Here is a 23,422-nt window from a genome sequence, read left to right on the forward strand (position 1 = left end):
ATTATCCCATTTGCAGCCAAGAAAAGAGAATATGGGTTTGTTTACCAGATATAAAAATAATTTTAAAAAAGCAAGCTTGGTGGATCTGGGGGAACAAATTTGTTAATAGCCATCCTAATTCTAAACATCTGGAGTTCGCACTCTGCTTCCCACTCACTAATTTCAGCTGCACTTTTGGCAGCCCAGGCTTCCTCTCTGGAGTTTGACTCTTCCCCCACCGACGTGGAGAAGGGCAGACGTAGGTCCCCTGCTCAGTCCTGGTAGTCTGTGCTGATCAGCTGATGCTGTCCTAAGGGTCTACTGTTAACAGCATTAGCATGTGTCACCCTCTTCAAGAAGGATAACCAGATGGGTGCCAAGGACATCAGAAGCAATAGGTCCTGGTTTTCTGCTAATGTGAATCTATAACAATGTGTCTTCTTAGTCTCAAGTTCATGTTGTGGATGTTTCATTTAGCTTCCTATCTATGTACAAATAGACATCCTAGGGCAGGTACTGGAAAGTCTATTGTAAAGATACAGGCAAACGAACTGCAACTGGAAACGAATATAAATCAAAGCAATCAAGGAATCTCTGTCTCTTCATCTGCTTCTCTCTGCAAATCTAATCTCTTTTTTTTTTTTTTTTTCCTTAATCCTAACTTTACACATTGCTTTGTGACTTCCCAGGATCTCTCCTGCCCTATTGACTTGCTTCAGGGCATCTCTTCCTTTACTTCGCTTTCTTCTCTCCTGGGGCAATTGCCTCAGCCTCTCAGTTTGCTAAAATCAAATCTCTAAGACAGCACTCAGATTGGGCCAGCTCCTACAGAGTGGGTGTGTGACCAGTCACTGGATTGACTGCCTTTATCTCAGGTGCTCAAGTACAATCTTAACACCAATGTGGGAAGAGGTCCTGGGATATAAAACATAGCTGCTGCCCATTAGCTGGGGTGTGGGAAGATTAAACAGAATGGCACTTCTTATATGGAGCATAAACCACCCCCGGCTTCTGTCTGACAACCTCACTCCAAACTCTCTTTACCCACAAACACTTCCCTTGGAAGCTGACACCCGAAAGGCTCACGTGCACAAGATGCACTTAGGAGCCTTGTACACAAACATACAGGTGGGCCTAATGGAAGGATTTGGGAAAGCAGGGTTTCACAGAACGGGGATTAGTAAAATGTTCACATTTCTACCAGTATGGCTATTAAGCTGTACTTACTCATAACATTGTGAACTTGATCACTAGTTTTTTAATGTAATGCTTTCTAGCTGCACATGCACATTTTGTCTGGAAAAATACAGTTTTCTTATAAATTCTGTTATCCCTTGATACAAGTGGGACTCTTAGGGAACTATATAAACTATATTCAACTAACAGAACATGGTTTATAACATTGCACTAGTAATTTATTGGTGAAATCTTCTTTTTCATGAGAATTAATGTAATTTCCTAATGGCCTTACTTATACACGTGGAGTCAGGAATATTATTGATCACCTGTGTGCCAGACAATTTATATATGGTTATCTCATTTTCTCCTTACAACAGCAGTAATGATCCTTCCTTTGCAAAATAGCAAATGGGCTCAGAAGATTAAGGACTTTCCTGAGGTCAGTGGTAGAACTGGATTTAATCCAGTTCTGCCTGACTCAGTTGCATCACTACCCCCAGCAATAGTTAAAATCCAGGGAGGATAAGAATCTAACATTATCCTTCATAAAATAATAGGATGCAGAGCAAAATTTTAAATATAATAAAATATACATGAGGATTTGGAAATGGAAAATGATTATCTACCTGGGCCTGTACATTGATAGGGAGACAAAGAAGTAGCTAAGCTCACTGGTTCTGGACTCAAAACTTGGCTATACCCTTTTCTCAGTGTATGACTTTGAGCAATTACTTAAATTTTTTCTTTATCTGTACAATGAAAAATAAGTATTGTGTCTTCCTCTTTAGGCTGTTGAGTGATTAAATGAGTTAACACATGCATAAGGTTTAGAAAAGTGCCTGGCACATAGTAAGCACTGAGTAAATGCTGTTGTTATTATTAAAGAAAGAAAAAATACTTGTGGTATATGATTATTTTGTTTCCATTAAGTACAGGATCACAGATTTAGTAGTATTTTGACTAGCTCTTTGGCCCATAGAATAAACATTCACATACAAACACGATAAAAGCTACCTAATTATGCTTATCCAAGTATTTTATGTTTAAAATTATTTTTCATTCTACAGAGCATTTCTGCAAGTATCCATATTTAAAGAGACAGCCATGAAACCTAGTTCAATCTAGTATTACCATTTTGAAGAATGTGGCCCCAGGGATGACTGAAGCGTGCTAATTCAAACACTGGGAGACTGTAGGTAGCAGAATTTTAGTAAGGGATCCTATAGGGTACTAAAATCCTTAAGGAAAAGCTACTGTCTAAATATATTGAACTATCTGTCGCAGTAAACAATTTGTAAGGAAGTTTTTGTTAAGGCATATGATTTGTCAGGATATGCATCAATTCACATAAACTGTTGATTATCAAAGCAAGTTGTCACAGCTGAATGGGAGCTGGCAGTTTGCAGGAGTGGAAATCATCTTTGTACATCACTGGGGAATGAAACAGGGGTGTGGAAAATAGTGTCTCCTGATTTTAGTCCAAGAAATAAAGACAAAACCGTCTTGGAGAAATCTTCTGTCTGGCTGCTAGGATTTATTTTTTGTTTTGTTTTATCTCTTCCTCCCTTTTAGTTCTTGGTGAAACACTTTCTGGAGGGATAAAGGAAGTAGGGCTCAGCCCCTGGTGACAGGATGGGGACGGGAGAGTGCCATTTCAGAGTGCTTGCAAGGAGTCTATGGGGCAGGAAGCCAGAAGCCCTGGCTGAGTCTGAGGCTGGTCAGACTGGCCCACGCCCCGGCCTAATTTGAAGGTTCTGCTCCCAGTCCCATAAGCCCTCAGGGCTCTGCTCACCCCAGGTGGGACACACCAGGTGTGGCAATGGCAGGTGGTTGCATGCTTCTGGGCTAGGGTCTCATTCATTTGCTTATTCAACAAATCTTTACTGAGATGCTACCATGTGCCCAGTGTTGTGCTCAGTGCTGGTAAAACAAAGGGGAGCAAAACCAAGAGGTGGCGTCTCCCTTTGAGACACCTGCAGTCTAGAGGTGAAGACGGATGGTAACCAAATCGCACACAGATCCATGTTGAAGTACAAATTGCGATACGTGTGCCAGAGGAGAATGCTGAGAAAGAAGAAAGGAGAAGGTCAGAGTTGAGACTGGTGAGCCAGGGAAGGTCTCTAGTGAAGTGACATTTAACCTGAGACCTGAAGGATGAGTAGGAACTTGTCAAGGGAGTGAGCGGTGGCCAAAGTGTTTATGTGTGGCATGTATGTGTGCGGTATATACTGTGTATATACCGTATGTATGTTGTGTGTGGTGTGTGTGCATATACTATATATTGTGTATATACCACATGTATGCTGTATGTGATGTGTATGTGTGTGTATTGTGTATATTTTGTGTATGTGTATGGGGTATGTGTGTTGTGTACATGGTGCGTGTGTGTTGTATGTGTATGTGTGTTGTGTGTATTGGGGAGAAATAAAAATGAGAACATTCAGAGGAGGACAATGTCCTATCTGGGGACTTGCAAGCATTTTTCTAAGGCTGCAGTACAGAAGGGGGTGTCGCAGAATTAGGGGACTGATGGGCAGTGAGGCAGGAAGTAGTGGCAGAAGCCAGATACAAATTTCAAGAGCCCCGTTAAGGGGTATGAACTTCATTGCCATTGGAAGTTTTTAAGCAGGAGAATAATAAGATCAGATTTATGCTTTATGCTACATTTAAGTCTTGCCCTGATGATTAGATTTTGTATTTCTAATTTTATTATAGTTTGTATTGTTTGGAGACCACTTGGTTAAAAACAATAGCAGGATTCTGACAGAGTCACTTTATTCTACCTCCAAAAATAATCTCTACTCCAGGAATATTTAAATTAGGGATTTTGGTTAGAATCAAGTTAGAATTTCGAGCTGAATTAAATTTATTAAAACAAGCGACCATGGAAGATTCTAATAGAGAATACCCATGTTGATTTTCCACAGGATTAAAAAAGATGCTAAATAACTGTAATACATACTTGGCAGAACAACAAATCCGAGCTATCAGAATTACATGGCCATTAAATTACATGGCGTGACATAGAATAAACGCGGCTTTGGCTAAGAAGTCTTCAGAATCAGGTTGGTGTGAGAAAGAAAAAGCGTAATTGGAAAATAAGATTTTCTAATTGCTTGTTTTAAAACAAGTAGTTTTAAGAATCTTTTTCTTGGGGCTGGCCGGTTAGCTCAGTTGGTTAGAGCAAGGAGGTATAATACCAAGGTCAAGGGTTCGGATTCCTGAAACAGCCAGCCACAAAAAAAAAAAAAAAAAAAAAAATGAATCAGGTTGGTGTGAGAAAGAAAAAGCGTAATTGGAAAATAAGATTTTCTAATTGCTTGTTTTAAAACAAGTAGTTTTAAGAATCTTTTTCTTGGGGCTGGCCGGTTAGCTCAGTTGGTTAGAGCAAGGAGGTATAATACCAAGGTCAAGGGTTCGGATTCCTGAAACAGCCAGCCAAAAAAAAAAAAAAAAAAAAAAGAATCTTTTTTGTGTATGCTTCTAATTGAAAAAGTCAATTAAAATATGGAAGCCAAAAAAAGAAAACAGATTGGAAGATTTTTAAAGAATCCTCCATTAACAATAGGAGGTTTTGCCCAAAGGAATAGCTAACAGACAACAATATCCCATTAGTTTTCCATGGGAAAAGCAATGGATTTTATATAAGCTACAATTCAAACACTCAATAGCCCCCTGCTGTATGTATTACTTGCGAATAATTTGAATTGTATCTGCGTGGCCTGAGTCATTGATCAACAGACTCCAAAAAAAGGACTATTTGGGGGGAGAACAATTCCATTTGAGCTGGGCTCACAAGCTGATTTTCTGAAATCTGCCTCTTCCAGTTCTGTCTTGGCCACAAGCTGCTTTCATGTGATGTTTTCAAGTGAGCAGGCCAGGCTGTGGAATGGTATGTGCTGACTCTAACGATCCAGGGTGGACGGTACGTGCTCTGAAAGTGGCCCTCAGGGACACTTTGAGTCTGGAGCCTGCTCTGGACCCCAAAGCTGGCCATGGAAAAGCCATGGAAGAGCCTCTTAGATTCCTTGCATTCCACATGCCTGAGACCAGTTTAGTGAAATGTCGAGGTCAGGACAGATGCCCTTGCCCTGGAGTTACATTCCTGAAGACTGTTCTGTCTTGGAATCTCTCCTGGAGAAGCAGTTCAAACTAAATGTTAAGGGAACAGTTTCGGAACCGAAGTAGACTCAAAATCCAGCTCTGCTGTTCTTGCCATAGGACCTTGGGCAAGTGGGATCTGTGGCCTCCAGCTACCACATCTGTAAAATGGGGCAGTAATAGTTCCTAACTCATAGACATTTGGTAAGGATGAAGAGTGACTGCGTGTGAAGTGTGTGAACAGTTTCTGGCACACAGCACTCTCTAAGCTCCGTCATCATTATCATCATTATTACTATTACTGTTAACACCTGCTTTGCATATTAGGTAAAATACATGATATTAAAAACAACCTCTCTAGTACTTACTCAGTTTCTCTGTCACTGTGCTTCTGTCTGACCTGTCTACCAAGTCTTTAACCCTTTGTTATTCTTGTTCTCACTATAAGTGCCAACCTTGGTCATTTACTTCTTCACAGAGCCTCAGATCTGTTTTTCTGATATTTCTCCTGCTGAAACCTGCCAGGGCTGATCAACACGGCATGACTAATTTAGAGTTTAAAGCAGCTATGTACTAATGTTGGAAAATCCTCAAATTCTGGTTGTCGCTTCATCCCCCAATGGTTATATGAACTTTTACAAATAATTTAGAACAGTCTGTGGCTCCATTTTCTCATCTGTCAAATGGGGATGATTGTACTCCCACATTTCAACACCTTCTGGGTTGTTAGAGCCCGAGAGACAGCAGAAGTTGCTTGGAAAAAAACGTAAATTGCTATCTGTGTTTTTCCCACATCTATTTCGCCCTTGCATGTTCCTAATCTAGTAAAACGGGAAAGCCACATAAACCAACAGTTACAGTAAAAAGTGACACTAGGGATGTATGTTGGCAATGGTCCACATACATTCTGAGAATTATGAGAAGTCCATATAAGGACGCATGAGGAGCCTCAGCACAGGTGGCAAATTGAGTCAAAATTGATGAAGTCTAGGAGGATTTATTAAGTACCCACAGCATACACAGCTTGGAAGTGAAACGTGATCCAACAGAACCCTGCTTTGGTCTTCGTGCCACGTACATTGTTTAGCAGATACTTTCTAAGCGACTAAACCAGCTGAGTGTATCGGATGTTCACAGCCTCTGTTTCCCTCCAGTTTCGAAACCTCTCAAGGTGTTCGAAAGAGGGAAGAAAATAAAGGCTGTGATGTGACTCGGTGAGCTGATTTTTATTGGTTCATCATTTTTATCGGTCTGAGTCAGGTAGGCTAAGGCTGAGCTGAACATTTGGCCTGACTCTTCTTTCTCCAGTACATTTCCAGAAAGATATGGGCAAGTAAAAGTGTAGGGGAATAAAATAGTTATTTACATCAGGGCTTAGTTTATAACATTAACTATCGGACTGAAATAGCTCTATTCTAAGGCAAGTGACAGATTTGGCTTTTAGTCTTCTTCTGAATTTAAATAAACTAATTGAAACACATGAGTTCCTTGTATTATTAGTTACAGCTACATAATACAGCAAATAAAATACAACCATGCAAGGGCATCAGAATTAGGAGGAAAGTGTAGATTCAGGGAATCATTATAGGCAAATGATAACCAGAACCTCCATCAAAATGAACAATTGCCCATGTCATCGATATTATGCATGAATCTATAATAGGCTCTTTTCCTCTTTCATTATTTGGTTTAATTTATATTGCAATTCATCTTTTATAGTCCATATATGCAGTAATTTTTTGGTAAATAGCATAAAATGTTGTACTTATTAAAGACAGATAAAAATGGAATATTTATGATCCTCTCTTTTCTGGGGTGTGTTTCTTTTCCTCTTTTGCTTCCATGATGTAGAGGAAACATATAGGAAGATATAAGAAAGATTCAGCAACGTAGCCTGATGGGTAAAGGAGGAAAAATCGCAAATGCTGACAGGCAGTCACCACCACCACCAACCATTGCACAGCTACAGGTTGAGGGGCAGATAAGGAAAAGTGGAAATCAAGTTACCTAGGTGAGTGGTCTAAGTCAGTTTGCATTTTCTTCCCCCAAAAACCATACAAATAGGCATAATGGATCATTCCATGCCCCACGTGGACTATGGGGATGACCCTGAACTCTCGCCCAAGGCTAGTGCTTTTACTTTCTCAGAGGGAAATGCAGATGATCCCCAGTCTTCTCATCTCTGGATTTGCATTTAGGGCAGCTTGTTATCAGCAGAGGCTGGGGAAACCTTGATGCTCTCACAGGGGCTTTGGGAATAGATTTGTGACTTGTTCATTGTTATGCCAACGCAGCTACCCTCTTCCTTCTAGCACTTTTGGCACTGGCAAGTGCCATTAATTTTGTGACCATTTAAAATAAACAAAACATAAAAATTAATAAGTGGGGAGGAAAGGCAAAGTGAGTCAATTGTTGGTAGTTTGCCATTTCAAAGTATATTTAAGCTGTTTTTGTTTTGTGTTTTAGTGGATTTTGGTTGCTCAGTTTCTTGTACTTGTTCTGTCTCGTGATTGGGGACAGCTGTTTGTCCACATCATGAAGGGGCCAAGCCCAGTCTTTACTGGTAAGAATTGTTCATTCTCTTAATTTTAAATGTTAACTGAAAATGAGCCAGTTAAGAGAAATTGGTGAGACCAAAAGTAGCACCTCAGTTCTCTAGGAATTCAAGGAAATGAACTTCTGGGCACCAGATGCTTCATTTGAAAATTATCTTATATAACTAGAATATAAATGTCTTTTGAGTCACAGAGGTACATTGGTTAGTGCAGACTGTGTAATATATCATCCTAACACAAAACCAGTCTAGGGGTTGTTTGATTTCATAATGTCTAGATTTTCCAACACTACATTCATAAATGTGTGAAATAGAAGCCCCATGAAGTATTAATATCACCGCCTTAGGATTTTTCCTGTGGGCATGGGTAGGCCTTTTCTGCTTGCTTTCTGAACTTCTCTCCAAAGCCCACAGTACAGGGATCATCACACAGAGCACACTTGGTGCGTGTTGTCAAATGATTTTCCCTCCCTCCTTAACAAATATTTATGGAACCTCTTGCATGTGCCAAGCTCTGTGACATTAAATGGACAATAAAAGTAGAGTGACTGATGCCATGTTAGGGGAAACCCAGGGTGTGTGTGAACCCATCACAGGGCACTCTCCCTAATTTAGGGGTCTGAGATGACTCCAGAGAAAGAGACAACTAACATTTAAGCTGAGATCTTTATCAGATTATCTAGTTGGGTAAGGGGGTGTGGGGTGGGAGTAAGAGTTGACCATTGGGAGATTTAAGTCAAGCCAGGGTAGTTCACAACCACTCTATGGGGGGTTATTTCTGGAAGCCTTATAAAGTCCTTCACATAGCATCTGGAACAAACTAAATGCACAGTAAGAATTGGCTGTTATTTCTATGATTATCAGTCATTACCAATTCCAGAAGCTGGTCAATTTTTAAAATAAGTGAAGTCTATCCAAAGACAAAAAGCTTACTGCTATCTTCTGATATTGCGTAGTCTTTTTCAATGTGATTTAAAGTGCCGTATGGTGAATCACCCAGCCCCACAGAGGGGTTCCTGGAATTCAGACACCAAAAGACAGTTGGCCGTAAAGGCTGATATTTAGCGGGTGTGCTCCTGTACAGCTATGCCTTTTATTAAAATTCTGGAAATACTTCTGTCCCAGGTAGAAAATAGCCTCTGTCCCAAACCTGTTTAGTGTCAAGTGTTTTCCCCACTTCTAAGGCCACTTCAGGTCCTGTGCCCAAATCCCAGCACTGCCCCCTCCTGGATTCCAGTGGCACAGCAGGGGGTCTGGTAGGTACTTATTGTAAAATATTTTGACTATCACACCTGATTATAAACATCCTTGTGCAAAAGTCAGAGTGCCCTGGTTGCCTGTGTGGGAGTTGGGAAGGCTTGCTGGAAGAGGTGGGAGAAGAGTTGAGAGAGGCAAGGAGGGGGGCGGGGCGTGAAGGGGAGAGATTGGGAAACATGCAGAGAAAAGAAGGAAGGTTGGCTCAAGAAGCACTGCAAGACGATGGGAAGGTAGAGTATTTCAAGGATGCATTCATTTGAGTAACACAAGGAAAGAGCATTCCTCTCAGGCTGGTTTTGATTACTTGGTGGCTTGGGGATGACCTGCAGACCTACACTGCAACAGGGGAAGCTGCACTTAGTGCAGAAAAACAGCCTGGGAAGTGCAGGGCGCGGCAGCTTGCCCCAGGCAAGGGCGTTTAGGTGCTGGCTGGAGGAAGATAATTTTCCGTGAGCCAAGTTCCCTGGAAGACGTGCGGGACTTATCATGGTCTCCTGAGGGAGTAAGTGTCATGCTTCCTTTATGCATCTGAGAGACAGTTTTGGAGCATCTGCTCTGTGCCAGAAACTGGGATGGAATTGCACACAGGACACTAAGCTGTGGCCCTGCCCTCGATAAAAATAGCAAAGACTTACAAAAAATTCTGTATATATCAGGCAGTTCCTAAGTGTTTCTCGAAGATCATACCCATTTAATCTTCACTATATCTCTTAAAAGAGGTACTGCTAATAGTCCCATTTTATGGGTGAAATGACAGCACGGAGAGGAGAAATAGCTTTCCAAGGTCATACAGTCCGTAAGTGGCAGCGCTGGACTGTGGCAGGAGGCAGACTGGCCTTGGCGTCTGTGCGGCACCCTGTGCACAGCCGCTTTTAAGAAACTCGCAATGGAACATTCGTATCACACCTTAAAAAGCGTTCTTCACACACAGCATCTTATTACAGCCTCACAACATTCTTGTAATATGTTACTCCAGTTTAAAAGTAACAAAAATGAGCTCTGGGATATTTAAAGCTCCTTTCCAAGGTCATGTTGTTAATGTTAACCAGAGCTAAATTCTGGTCCTTTGTTACTGAAACATGTGTCCTTTTCACTGCCCCTTGCAGTCAGTGGGAGAAACTATGGGGTAACAGACTTTTGTCTCAACATGTGAAAGATTTGTTTATGACAGAATGGGTGACCTTGTGAGATAATGAGCTTTATGGAGGTGACACTGGGTGGTCAGTGTTCTGAGTTGAACTTTGTCTCCCTGAAAAGATGTGTTGAAATCCTAACCTCCAGTACCTCAGAATGTGACCTTATTTGGAGATAGGGTTTTGGCGGATTAATCAAGTTAAGATGAGGTCATACGGGTGGGCCCTAATCCAGAATGACTAGTGTCCTCATAAAAAGGGAAAAATGTGGACACAGAAACACACACACAGAAGGAAGGTGATGTGTTCAGACAGCAGAAGATGGCCGTGTACAAGCCATGGACTGAGGCTGCCAGAGCTGGGAGAGAGACCTGAAATAGGTCCTTTCTTAGAACCTTCAGAGGGAGCACGGCTTTGCCAACTCCCTACGCCTCCAGAACGATAAGAGAATAAATTTCTGTTGTTCTAAGCCACTCAGTTTATGATACTTGTTATAGCAGCTCTAGGATACTAATAGAGTCACCTATAAGAAATACTAGATAATACATTTTTCATGAGATTGGAGGTTACACCAGCAAAACACTACAGTATCTTCTGACAGTAAGATTTGGTTCTGTGAATGTGTATTCTAAATTTTTTCATGAACTTGGGTACCAAGATCCACTGTTTGCTCAAAAATAAACTATAGCAACTCCCAAATCCCTATCACGTATAATGATTTTGTACCGATGAAACTAGTCAGTTTAAGTGCTATCAGATTTTTCATAGGGAAGATTTAATAGGAGAGATTTATTTTAGTAAGAGACAAAATGTTTCACTAAAGGACTCATTAGTAATGCATAAAGGCCTACTGAGTCTCTGAAGATCCATTTTCAAAGAAAAATGTTGGGATAATTTTTATATTCTGATTACAGAGGATGACTTGATAAAAATTGTCCTGGATATTAAAATTGCATGGAGAGAGAAATAGTCATTCCGTCAAGCAGGGGGGAAGTCAAAGAAAATGGGTAAATGTGGCCAGCATTTTGAAGAGGCTTTGACAAAGGTAGACATGCATTTCTGCAGTGTTGCTTCTGAAGTCAGGCCACCTTTACAGGCACTTTGACACAAAGAGGAACAAGGGATGAAGAGGCCTACTCTAGCAGCCCAGGGTCTCCTGTTACCGCGCCCTCCCTACCCGCTCCCCCATTTATTCTTCCTTCCTCCTTCCTCCTCCCAATAGCTGGGGCCTGGCTACAGCTCCCCCAGCAAGGCCCAAGTCCCCAGCACCAATCCTGAAGGGACAAGGGATCTGTGCACTGCCTTCCGCCTAACCTCATTCACCCACTGGTGTCCCAGGTCTTGTGTCCAAGGGTCCCACCGGCTCCTCTCTTTACCTCCAAGTTTCAGGTCTGAGAACCTGCCTTCCTCCAGGCTCCTTCCCAGGGTGTAGCTCTACTTTCTGCCTTTGCATCCGGAAGACCCTGCCCACGGGCAGGGGCAGGCCACCCACCGCTGCGCAGCCACTGCCCACCCCCAGATGCTCCGAGGATCACCACCCTGGGCTGCTCTCGCTGTGGTCCCCTTCAGCAGACAACTGCACATTTTTCTCAGCCTTCTTGCTCCCGGGTGTTTCTCCAAACCTAGGGAGGGCAGAGACCTTGAGATAACACAGCCAGACTCACAGCATCTGAATCTGTGTCCCTTTGGCCTGGTGGGCAGAACTAAGCCCAGACTCGGGTCTCTCCTGGGCAAATCCAGCCAAACACTGAGATATGACATTACTTCCTCTCCCTCTTAGGACCTCCCTGTAAATTGTCTGTGAAAGAAATATTTTCTCATAGCAAATTCCATATGTTCCCCATCTGTTGCTACTGGTCGGATACTTAAGCTCCAGATAGTCCAGAAACTGCTACTCAAATTTATTTGTAAACTGAATTGATCCATTATTAAAGAGTCTAATGGTTTTTTAAAAAAGAAAATTACATATATACTAATAATTCTTGGTAAGACTTATTGAATGCAAATAAATACCAATATTATTATTATTGAATATTTATTATTATATGCATGCTAGGCACTGTGCTGTTTCCCGTGCATGATCTCAGAAAAACCTGTGTGAGAGGGACATACCATCCATATTTCTATTTGGTAGATGGAAGGACTGAGGAGATTAACAGTCTTGTCCTAGGGCTTGCAAGTAGTAAGAGGTAGAAGCAGGATTTGAACCCAGGCAGTGTGATCCCTGAGCCACTGCTCTCGATCACTGTACTTATTTCACACGTTCATGTAATTACAAAAATAATTTATCATTTACTGAATTCTCATGATATGCCAAGCATGGTGCTGAGTGCTTTACATGAGTGATCTCTCTAGTGTTCACAATAAGTCTCTGGTCTGGGGTAGGTCTTATTTTTATCCTTATTTTGAAAATCTGGAAACTAAGGCACAGAGAGGTTAAGGAACTAGTTAGGGGAATATCCAAGATTTGAACCAACTCAGCCTGCCTCCAGAACTGCTATATTCTCTGACTATAAATTATCGATTCCTACCATCTGTCTGGTACTGCGCTAGGTCCAAGTGGATACAAAGATGAAAAAGTAAAGTGTTCCTACCTGTGAGAAGCTCTAAATACATAGATCTGCAATGCATATACACATGAATAGAAGAAGGGAAGAAACCTTAGTAATAAGTAATATTTAAGTCTGATATTAGCCAGAAGGATCTATGCAATGTTTCATAAATCATACATTTTTACAAATCCAATTAAAATGATTGAGTATATTTTATGAATATGGTTGAATTTTAATACATCACACTAATAATTGAAGGGAATAACCTAACTAGGCCACTCTCGGCACATCTCCACCTGCGAGGGCAGAAGGAGGCACCACTAACAGCCTCTGGACCACTCTGTTACAGGGAGATCACCAGCTTTCAAAATCTGCACCTGGATTTCAGGCAGGTAAGTGGATTATACATACGTAATACTACTGCTTAAGAGTTATGCATGTGCATTTGGGGCACTTATCAATGCCTTGCTTATTGAAAGGGCTGAAAGCCCCAGTGAGGGAAGTTTCCCTAGGAACAGTCAGGTGAAGGGTAAAGAACTGTCCACCTCCTTTTGATGACCCCAACATGAAACACCTGCTTGCCCTAGGCATGTCATAGTTTGACACTTTGTGGGGTCCATTGGGGGGGGGGCATGTGAGTTTTAGCTGTTTTTATAGAACCAGTATTTTGTTTGTTTCCATCGGCCCAATGTCACCTGGTTGCCTCTATGATCCATTGGGACAGTGGGGGCAGTGAGAAGCACATGGTCCTTGGCCCTGGAGCATAGTGAATCTTCCCGGACCACATGGGGTTGATCTGTGACTGGTGCTTTCTATCGAAAAACCCACGTCTCCCTAACTGAGTTAGCTGGCCCTGGATAACTACCCACCCTGTCTCCAGTGTCATCCCCACTTACACCGTCAGGCCAGGGCAGGTCATCCAAGAAGCAACAGAATCTTGATCAGGTAGAGTCTTGTAGGCTGTTCCTCTTGGAAGGAAATAGGAATTTTGAGCAGACGAGGGGTGTGACCTGATGGACATTCTAGAAGAATGACTCTGGCTGCTGTATTAAGAACAGACAGCAGGGGCAAGAGTCACACTGGGAGACCAGTGAGGCTGGGGAAGTCACCCAGGGCAGGAACGATGGTGGCTTAGACCAGGCTGGTGGCAGCAGAGGTGGCAAGAACTGGTGGGTTCTTGCTGTATCTGGAAGGTAGAGCCAATAGGATTTCCTGACACACTGGATGTGAAGTGTGGACGAGATTTGTCAAGGATGGCTCTAAGGTTTGGGGCCGGAGCCACTGGAGGGGTGGATTTGTCATCAATTGAGATGCAGAAGGCGTGCTTTGAACAAGTTTGAGGGAAATGGCAGAAGCTGTGTTTTGCACTTACTAAGTTTGAGATGCCTACAAGACCTTGAAGGAGAGGCGCTGGGTAGGCAGTTGGACACAGGCGTGTGGAGTTCAGGAGACAGGTGTGGTCTGGAGGTGTGCATGTGGAAGGTACTGGAAGCAACTAGAGCCATGAACGAACTGCCTCAGTTATGGCCCTGGGTATATCACTCTTTTCCTTGGCACCCCCAGAGAACCCCTGTTTTATCCCGAGTCACACTCAGATGTCCTCACCTGCCAAGGCCTTTCACATTGTCAGACTGCCTGCTTCCTTTCCAATTCACCCCTACAGCTTCCTTTCATGCGACCCTGATCCAAGTCCTTGTTGGAGTTGGGAATACCCAAGGCCTTCTGCCTCCTCTGTGAGTTTGCTCAAGGTGTTTCCTTTCCGCTGTCTTCCTCCCCATTTTAAATTGTCCACATGCCACTTCCCTTCCAAGTCTCAGCTTAACTGACCTTCCCTGACATGAATGATTCTCCAACCACTCCCCAGCCTTCCTTGAGAAAGCACTTTTCCTCTCCTCTGCACTTCTCTATACCTCTGGGGTGGCACTTAACCCCTAATGCCTGCTGTAACCATTATCAATGTCAGGATCAGAGCTGGGTCCTCTCTCAGACCTTTACTGTAAGTTGCTCATGAGCTCACACATGCCACTCACAATAGCCGATAACAGAGAGCCCGGTGCCTGGGAGAGCACACGTGCTCAGTCAGTGTTTGCTCACAGATGAGTTTTTGGAAGACACAGATTTTGCAAGGCAAGACCTGTGTAAACTTTGTGGGATGAGATCTGGGGTGAACAAATATAACTTACAGGTGATTTTAACTGCTTTAGAAGCTATTTCTTTCTATTTTAGGATTTGAAATAGTACAAATACACACTAGAATTTGTTAAAAGTATATGCAGGAGGCATTTTATTTTTCCAAAATAGAAATATATATATATATAGGTTTCTTTTAAATGAAGGCTTACTATACTCGTATGCCTGAGGTTTTACATGCTTTGACTCTGATTCTTAGAACCCTGGAATTTTGTATCATTATCTCTATTTCACATATTGAGTGAACTGGGGCCCAGAGAAGAAACTGACCTATTCAATGGCTTGTGGTGGTCACAGAGCTAGCAGGTGGTAAAGTCAGAAGTCTACCTTAGCTCTCTCAAAATCCAAGGACAACATTCCTCGAACCCTGTCATCCAGCTTCCTCCCTTTTTCTTGGAACCCTTAGACACTAGAGTAGTTGACCTCAGTGCCTGAGCTGCAGATTATCTCAGCAGAAGGAAAATACTATGGCAAGGGGCTTCCAATAATCATGTCCTTGGACAGAACTTACTATCAATTTGTTCATTCACTCATTTAATGTACATTTTTATTTATTCTACTCTGTGGCGGGCACTGTTCTCAGCATTGGCGATGAGGCAGGCAATGAACAAAATAAGCAAAAGTGGCCACCTTCATGGAGCTTACATTTTAATGGGGGAAGACAGACAAGATCAATAAATGAACAAGATCAATAAATAAAATATATAGTGAGTATGATGGCGATGAGTGCTAGGGACAAAAATAAACCTGAGAGGGGACGGTGGGTGTGTGGGTGCAGGACTTTGCAACTTTTGATAGAGTGACCGGAGAAGGTCTCAATGAGAAGATGCCATCTGAGATGTGAGGGAGGAAGGAAGCAAGCCTGGTAGATTCTGGGGACAGGAGGCAGGAAGTGCAATGGTCCTGAGGCAGGAGAGTGCCCAGAGTATTCTGGGAATAACAACCAGGACATGTAGCTGGAGCAGAGTGAGCGAGGGTAAGAGCAGTAACTAAGACTAGAGAGGGGAGGAGAGAGAGGCACCCAGATGGTGGGCCTTACTGGTCATCATACGGGCTTTGGCTTTTACTCTTACTGAAATGCAAAATCAATGGAGGGTTAATGCACTGGACCATATTACTGAGAGGTTTCCATGGTCTTCATATATTTTTAAATGTATTAGCAACTTTAATAAATTATGAGAAAGTGCATTATGTCAAACTCCCAGTTGCTAAATACTGCTGATCTCATGCAGATCTCCATTTAGCACTGCCCTTGTGATCAGGGTACAAGGCAGCATCTGGGAGAGCGTGAAGGGCTTGAATACCAGAAGCCCAGACGCAGTATGCCACCCTATTTCCAGTGTGCCAGCCCAGACCTCTCCTGGTCCCCTCCTGGAAAGGAGATGGTGGCTATCCCAGCAGCCTTCATCTCAGCCTTAAAATCCAAACAGCTGGGAATGAATCAGGCCATGTCTGCTCCCACTTCCTGGAGCCGTGCGATGGGGAGAAAGCCATCCATCAACACTGTTTAGGCAGCAGGCTGCAGATGCTCCTCTAAGAGCAGCAAGAGGAGAAAAGGTCGCTATGACAGAGCAGGGAAAAGTCCTGGTCACACTCCTGCCAGCACAATTTACACCTCACAATCCGGAGTAATCCTCAAATCCCATTTCCCCCGTCTCACCCTTCTGTTCAATAAGATCCTTTTTATTATTATTTTAAAAAATTTAATGGAGTGTCCCACAAAGAGAACATTGGCTGATGAGAATTGAGTTCTCCTGCTCTCTCTCCTGCGAGGGGGCAGGACCTAACGTGTGGGGGAGTGGGTAGGAGTGGGGCTAGATGCATGAAAAAGAAGAAAATCAGGGAAAACCACTGAAAACTTGCCTCAGAATAATCCAATTGACAGCTCAACTTCTATTTTCAGGATTTAAGTTAACACATTGGACCTGCCTTTATCTCGAAAAATGCTAGTATGCAAAGAGCCATTGGACCTTTAGAATATCAGGGGCACCACTGGGAGCCTTCATTTTCAAGTTCATGGTCTTGAGGTGTTGCGGCATTTACTTCTTTTTGGCATATATACATGCAATTCCTACTGAGAGTTTTCTAGAACTTATTTTCCCCTGAGCTTGTCAGTGTTTCTCTCCGTAGGCCATTGCTATCCCCGAGGGTGGGGGATTTTCAGCAGGGGAACACAATGGCATGAGCTGCCCAGCACTGCTTGTAGACTGAATGTATAGTTTTGTTAAAAGACTTTGAAAAGTGTCTTTCCAAAGTTATAAATTCTACTCTGAGGAATAACACACAGATTCAAAAGTATAACCATTAATTGAATTAACAGTAACTTTTATAAGGCGTGTTCTCAAACAACAGATAGAGGAAACATAACGAGTAATATAGGGCTCAGAAATAATTTTTCAATGTTAAAGAAATTTAAATCCTTCGAAAATCTATAAGTAGTAGATAATAAGCAATAAAAATGAATGTAAGTGTGGGTTACTGATATTTGAGTTCCAAACTCAATGGCTGTGGCTGGAGCAAACCTTGAGACTTTAACACCAGTGAGAAGAGACATTTCTGGGGTCTCCTGGTCTTTGAGGTCCACCGTGATAGCCTCATTTCTTGGACGTATTTCATACTGTTTCTGGGCCAGGCCTTTTACAATGAAAATAACCCTGAAATCATTAAAACTTCAGTGCAAAGTAATTTGTTAATCACTTGCCTCCAGTAAAAGATGCTGGAGTAGAAGGAAAATAGTAGACAACATGAAAAAATGTGTAAAAAATGTGAAATTAGGAAAAGTACCCAGAAAAGGGAGACAAAATGGGAGAAGTTCTGAAAGTAGAAGAAAAACTTGTTTTGATCATGAGAGGGAACTGGATTTATCAAATACTTTTTATGCATCAATTGAAATGACGTGCCCCTCACCCCCCCCGCCCCCCATTCTACTAATGCAGAGTATTACACTGATTGGTTTTTGTGTGTTTGGAAGCACTTTAAAGGCTGGGCCAATTTTTTTTTTCCTTTTTGTCTTTTTTACTGACCGGTAACGGGATCGCAACCCTTGGTGTTGCAGCTGCACCGCTTTCAGCCAGTGAGCAGGAACCGGTCTCCACATGGGATCTGAACCCTCGGCGGGAGCGCCACTGCGCTCCCAAGCGGTGCACTCTCCAGTGTGCCACCGGGCCGAAGGCTGGGCCAATTTTTGACATGTGCACCTATACTTTTCCTCCATGAATCATTTTCCCCAGAGTTGTTGCCTAGGCTGGAACGTTTCGAGAATGTTCTCATGTGCCCTGGGTATTTGAAAATTTAAAACTTTACAATGTTTCAGCTCAACACTAAGAACTAGTTCTTGGTCCAAATTAGTTGGTTTCATTCAAATTAATACCAGGAGTAGAAGCTCTTTTCCTTACTTCAAAGAAATAATAAGATCGAGAATCAACGGAGAAGAATGATCTGTATTGGAGAATGGGCAGGTCATGAAAGAGGAGGAATACAGGTGCCCAGGGTTCACTTGAAGAGATTTAACTCAAATGTGAAGACCTTGGAGGGTGTTAGGGGCAGAGGACTGTGGAACCCTAACCCATCACTGGCCCCTTAACAGTATTTCAACGTGTGCTTCATTCTGCCAGCTCCATCGACCTCTAAGTAAATGACGAGCTCCTCGCACGACCACCACACACCCACACGTGCTTTTAAAAAATTGTTCCTAAAAAACCAAATCTAGTTCAAGAAATTGGCTAATAGCTCTTTCCAAGTAATACAATTTCAGTTGGCTATTTCTGCATTTCTGAAATCTTTCTCTTTTCTTTTAATTAAAAAATGTAATCCCATAAAGCATAGCTAAAACGTAGAGCTTAAGTATGGGGCTGGATTTTTTTTCTTAAATGTTGAAAATTGAGACATATGAGGGAAATTAACTCTTAAGAGCATCACCCTGTCATAGTAACGACTATGTTTGAGGACTTTCTTTGGATATTTGTCATACTTTTATATAGTTATAATGTTGGTGAACACATAGTTTTATCTCCTGATTATTCTCACTGAGCCTATCATAACCTTGTTTTTCTCTGCTTTTGAAGAGTCTTATTGTTTTCAGCACTTGCATTATATTTGGTTGGATGAATGCACCACAATTAAGTTGACTTTTTTTCCATTTTGCCTCTTTACAGTTCTTCAGTTTCATAAATTACTTTGTGACAAGTGTTTCTACACACACAGTTCGCTCTCCCCCTCTTTTTTTTATTTCCTCAGTGTCAGTGGAATTATTGGATTAAAGAGTATGGATTTTTGCATGGCTCTTGAATCGGCATGTTCTTAAATGTAATCTTATCTGAGCACTCAGCATATCTACATGTTTTCCTCAAGAACTAATCATATTACATTGATTTATCAGACAATGAGCACATGTTTTTCTTTTTGCTTTAACTGCCAGGAAACTCAGAGCTGAAGTTCAAATCCAATACTGAGTTCATCTCAGGTGACCTGTACAATATTTTTTGTTTCCTTTGGGTTGATTTTCTACGTTGTTGTTCCTCTTCCTTTAAAAAAAAAAAAAAAGATGCTGAATTTAAAAAATTTCTTCAATTTCCTTTTCTAAATGAGTGGGCTATAGGGCTCACATACACGCAGAGACATAAAACTTCATGTAATTAGCATCATAATATCAAAAAGTTCTGGGATCTGGAACCTACAAGATGATCTGGTGCAATCCCCTCCTTTTAGGATAGAGACACTGGGGCTGGAGAGAGAAAGTACCTTGTTTGCGATCACAGAACTATTTGGAGTCAGAGCCAGAACTAACTAGAACCCAGGCCTTTGCACACCCCATCCTAACCCTGAGCAAAGCACGCGGAGCCGATCTTCTGCTGTTCCTTACACCTTGACATCTCTGTCAAGGGGCTCAGCCATAAAGCGTCTCTCTCCATAACACTTTGTCTTTCTCTCTTCCTTTGATTTCCAGTGCCACCATCCTCCGTGAGGCCCACATTACTTCATTTCTGGAACAGATTCTGCCCACTCCAGTCTGTCTCACACACTGCCACTGTGTTAGTTTGCTTGGGTGGCCGTAACAAAGCACCATGCGCTGGATGACTTAAACTACCAGCATTTCTCGTCTCACAGTCCCGGAGAGGCTGGAAGTCCAGAATCAAGGTGTCAGCAGGGTTGGTTCCTGCCGAGGGCTGTGAAAGAAGGATCTGCACCAGGCCTCTCTCGCTGGTGTATGCATGGCCAACTTCTCCCTCTTTCTTCACATCATCTTCCCTCTAGGTGTGTCTGTCTCTGTGTCCAAATTTCCCCTTTTCATAAGGACACCAGTCATGCTGCATTAGGGCTCACCTAATGACCTTGCTTTAACTTGGTCACCTCTGTAAAGACTTTACCTCTAAATAAGTCACAGGGATTTGGACTGGAACATATGAATTTTGGGGGGATGCAATTCAACTACTATTGGTCACCAAGTTCATTTTTCTGATTTTTCATTTCCTTGCTCAGAATCTTTCATTGTCCTGACTTACCAAATAAAGTCCATATTCCTCACTTTGGTGTTCAAGCTCTGCCATAGCCCCGTTTCAACATATCATTGTTGTGTGATCTTTCTACGTGCCCCATAGCCTTCTACACAACAGCCCGGCTGCATTACTCTGATTCCAAATGCATCTTGCACTTTCCTGCCTCCATATCCGTGCACAGGTAGCTCTTTCTGCCTGGAACGCACTCTTACTGCACCTGCACAGGCCCATCCCCGATGCCCTTTCCTTCCCAACGTCTTCCTGTCCCACTCAGACACATGTCCTCACCAAAAGGGCTTCGTTCCACTTACCTTGCAGGCAATTAAGGGTCATGACCATTGTGTTTCAATCACTTGTGTGTTCCCTCCTGCTAGACTGTACCCTCCTTATGAGCAGGACCTTACCCATTCTGGCATCTTCTCAGGGCCTTTGCTTTTTCATCTCCCCCCAAAGTGATTGCTTATACACTTTATGAACACAGAAGAGGTAAAATAAATATTCTGCTGTACAGATCAGAAATAGTAAAATTTTAGGGTCATCTAAAACAGCCCTTGGCATGATCGTGTGCAGACTACACATGATGTATGCTAATAGATAGTGGAATAAGTAAAATAATGGTTGAATGTAAGATTTGAGACTGTTGGTGTAGGAGCCTGGGCACTGCTGAATGGGAAATAATCATTTTTATTAGGAAATTACCTTTGTCCTTATCATTTTCCCCTTCCAGCAGAAAATTCCATGAAATTTATTTCTAAAGAAAAGTAAATAACCAGATGGCCAGAGGGATGACCTTTCTCTAAGGTAGGGGATAGATTTGTTATCTAGCCAAATGTTTGAAATTCTTCCACCAGCATGCATAATTGAGAGAGATGTGTTAATTACCCTTATGTGACAGCTGGTAGGACTTTCTAGACGAACTCTGAGAGGAGTATTGATCTGGAATCATCATAAGTCACTGTGTTGTGGTGACAGAAAGGTAAGGCCCTGGCAACAGTTTTTAAATGGGCAGGTCAATGGGCAGATTCTCTATGAACGGGGGACCTGTAGGCATTATGGCAGCTGGCCAAGGCTCATCAGGCCACAAAAGCACCAGTGTAGCTCTTTGCATGGCATTGTAATGAGTGACACAGGGAAAATCCCAAAGATATAATCCCTATTATTACAATAGCTCTATGGCTCAAAATGGGTTGTTATCAAATAGAAACACAATTCCAGAAGAGTGAGGGTATAAGACTCTCTTTTTCCCCTTTATCTCTGAATGAGCAGCGTCTACCTCATAGACTGTTATTTGAGAGAACTGAGGGCACCGTGTCTGACTCGGCATTGGGGACATTTTGAAGAAGAAGCAGAAAATATGATCCTTGCCCTGGAGGAGTGATCTGGGCATGTGGGTGGAAAATAATGTAATTCTCTAAAGTCTTTTCCAGATCCAAGGTTTTATGATTCTATGATCAAGAAAGAGAACTATTTTATCTTGAAACAGCAGAAATTTTATGAATACTCTTTTGTCTCGAAAGCAACTCACATTCACTGACTAATGTAATTTGCCATATTGCTTCTACATTAAATTGTTCAGTTTTTATACAAAAAATCTGCACAAAAGAGCTTTTGAATTTATTTTTGCCTTTCCTGTTGCTGACTAAACATTTTTTTTTTCACCTGGAGTCTCATGAGGTATGGAATAACTTGACTTTTCCAAAATCCAGTATAGTGGCATATCAGCTTCCAAAGTAACCACTTAGTTGTTCGTTCATACATTTCTGGAAAATCTATCTGATTTTGGTTTAGTCTAGAAAAAATACATTCAAGGGTCCCCCCTCCCCTGCCCCTGCTAAAATGTGTAGAAGAAAAATATACATCTCTTCTAAACAACTGGAATCCATTTAAGGCTTTGGCACACACTGTGGAAAAATCAATGGAAGTTAAAAGCTGAAAGGCAAAGTTGGCCTCTACAAGTGTCATTAAACTTGTGATTACCAAGAAAAATAAAAGGAGGATCTTTGACAACTGTAACTAGGATGGTAGGTCAAAATAATCAATTGATCCAATCAATACAGTTTTATTGAACATATACTATATGCTGGATGCTGGGAGATGGAACCCTTAAGATTTAGTCTTCTCTTTCAATCCTTTAAAAAGGTTTTCGATTTAACTGGGGAGGTGACAGAAACATACCCAGAACAATGGTGAATAAAACGCTGTGTTGATAAGAATCAGAAGTGTAAAGGGCTGGGCATGCAAGTGGACCTCATGAACATCCAATGATCTAATCAACATTGAGTTTCCATAACTTCCTGAAACCCTGTTGTGAATCCACCCAAATTTGTTTCCCATCTAGACAAGAACTTATCATCCTTGAGCTTTGTTCTTGTTGCTTGGCAACCAACATCAGGCTCTACTGAGCCTCAGGAGACCAACGTCCAAAGGCACCCTACTTCCCATGCATGTTTTTTTCCATATGGAAAACGAGCTCATAAGCAGGACACATATTTCCTCCCCCTCTCCTTTGTGGCACTGGGAATCCCTTCAGGTTTTTTTAGAAGTACTTGTTCCTTTGTTCCTTGCTCAGATGGAGAAAGTTAAATGGGGATCGACAAGGGGTGAGATTCCCGTTTTTGTCCCAGGCATTCATAATGGTGTCAACAAATCATTGCAGCCTCTCAATAGTGTCAACAAATCATTGCAGTGTAGTGTAAGTTACAGTGGTGGCAAGAGGAGACCATCATCCGTCTGGTTTAAGATGGTAAAAGAAGGCTTTAGAAATGTGTCTTGAAGAAAAGAAGAGAGAAGGTGGTAAGGTTTGGAGAAAGTGAGAAAGTGAGAGTGCTTAACAGTGTCAAATACCGCTGAGAAGGCAAGTAAAATTAAGGGCTGCAGAAATGACCACTGAGTATGGCAATTACATAGTTATTAGTGATCTCATCAAGGACAGTTTTGGTGGAGTGCTGGGAGCAGAAACCAGATGGCAATGCAGTGAGCAAG

General features: G+C 42.1%; 1 protein-coding gene across 6 annotated transcripts in view; it reads right to left on the reverse strand.

Annotated features, from left to right (window-relative positions):
• MBNL2 (muscleblind-like splicing regulator 2) overlaps positions 1-23,422 on the reverse strand; it is a 157,506-nt gene that overhangs the window by 55,791 nt on the left and 78,293 nt on the right. The window lies entirely within an intron of this gene.

The sequence above is a fragment of the Galeopterus variegatus genome, unplaced genomic scaffold (assembly GCF_000696425.1).
Source record: "Galeopterus variegatus unplaced genomic scaffold, G_variegatus-3.0.2 Scaffold318, whole genome shotgun sequence".
Taxonomy (NCBI): Eukaryota; Metazoa; Chordata; class Mammalia; order Dermoptera; family Cynocephalidae; genus Galeopterus; species Galeopterus variegatus.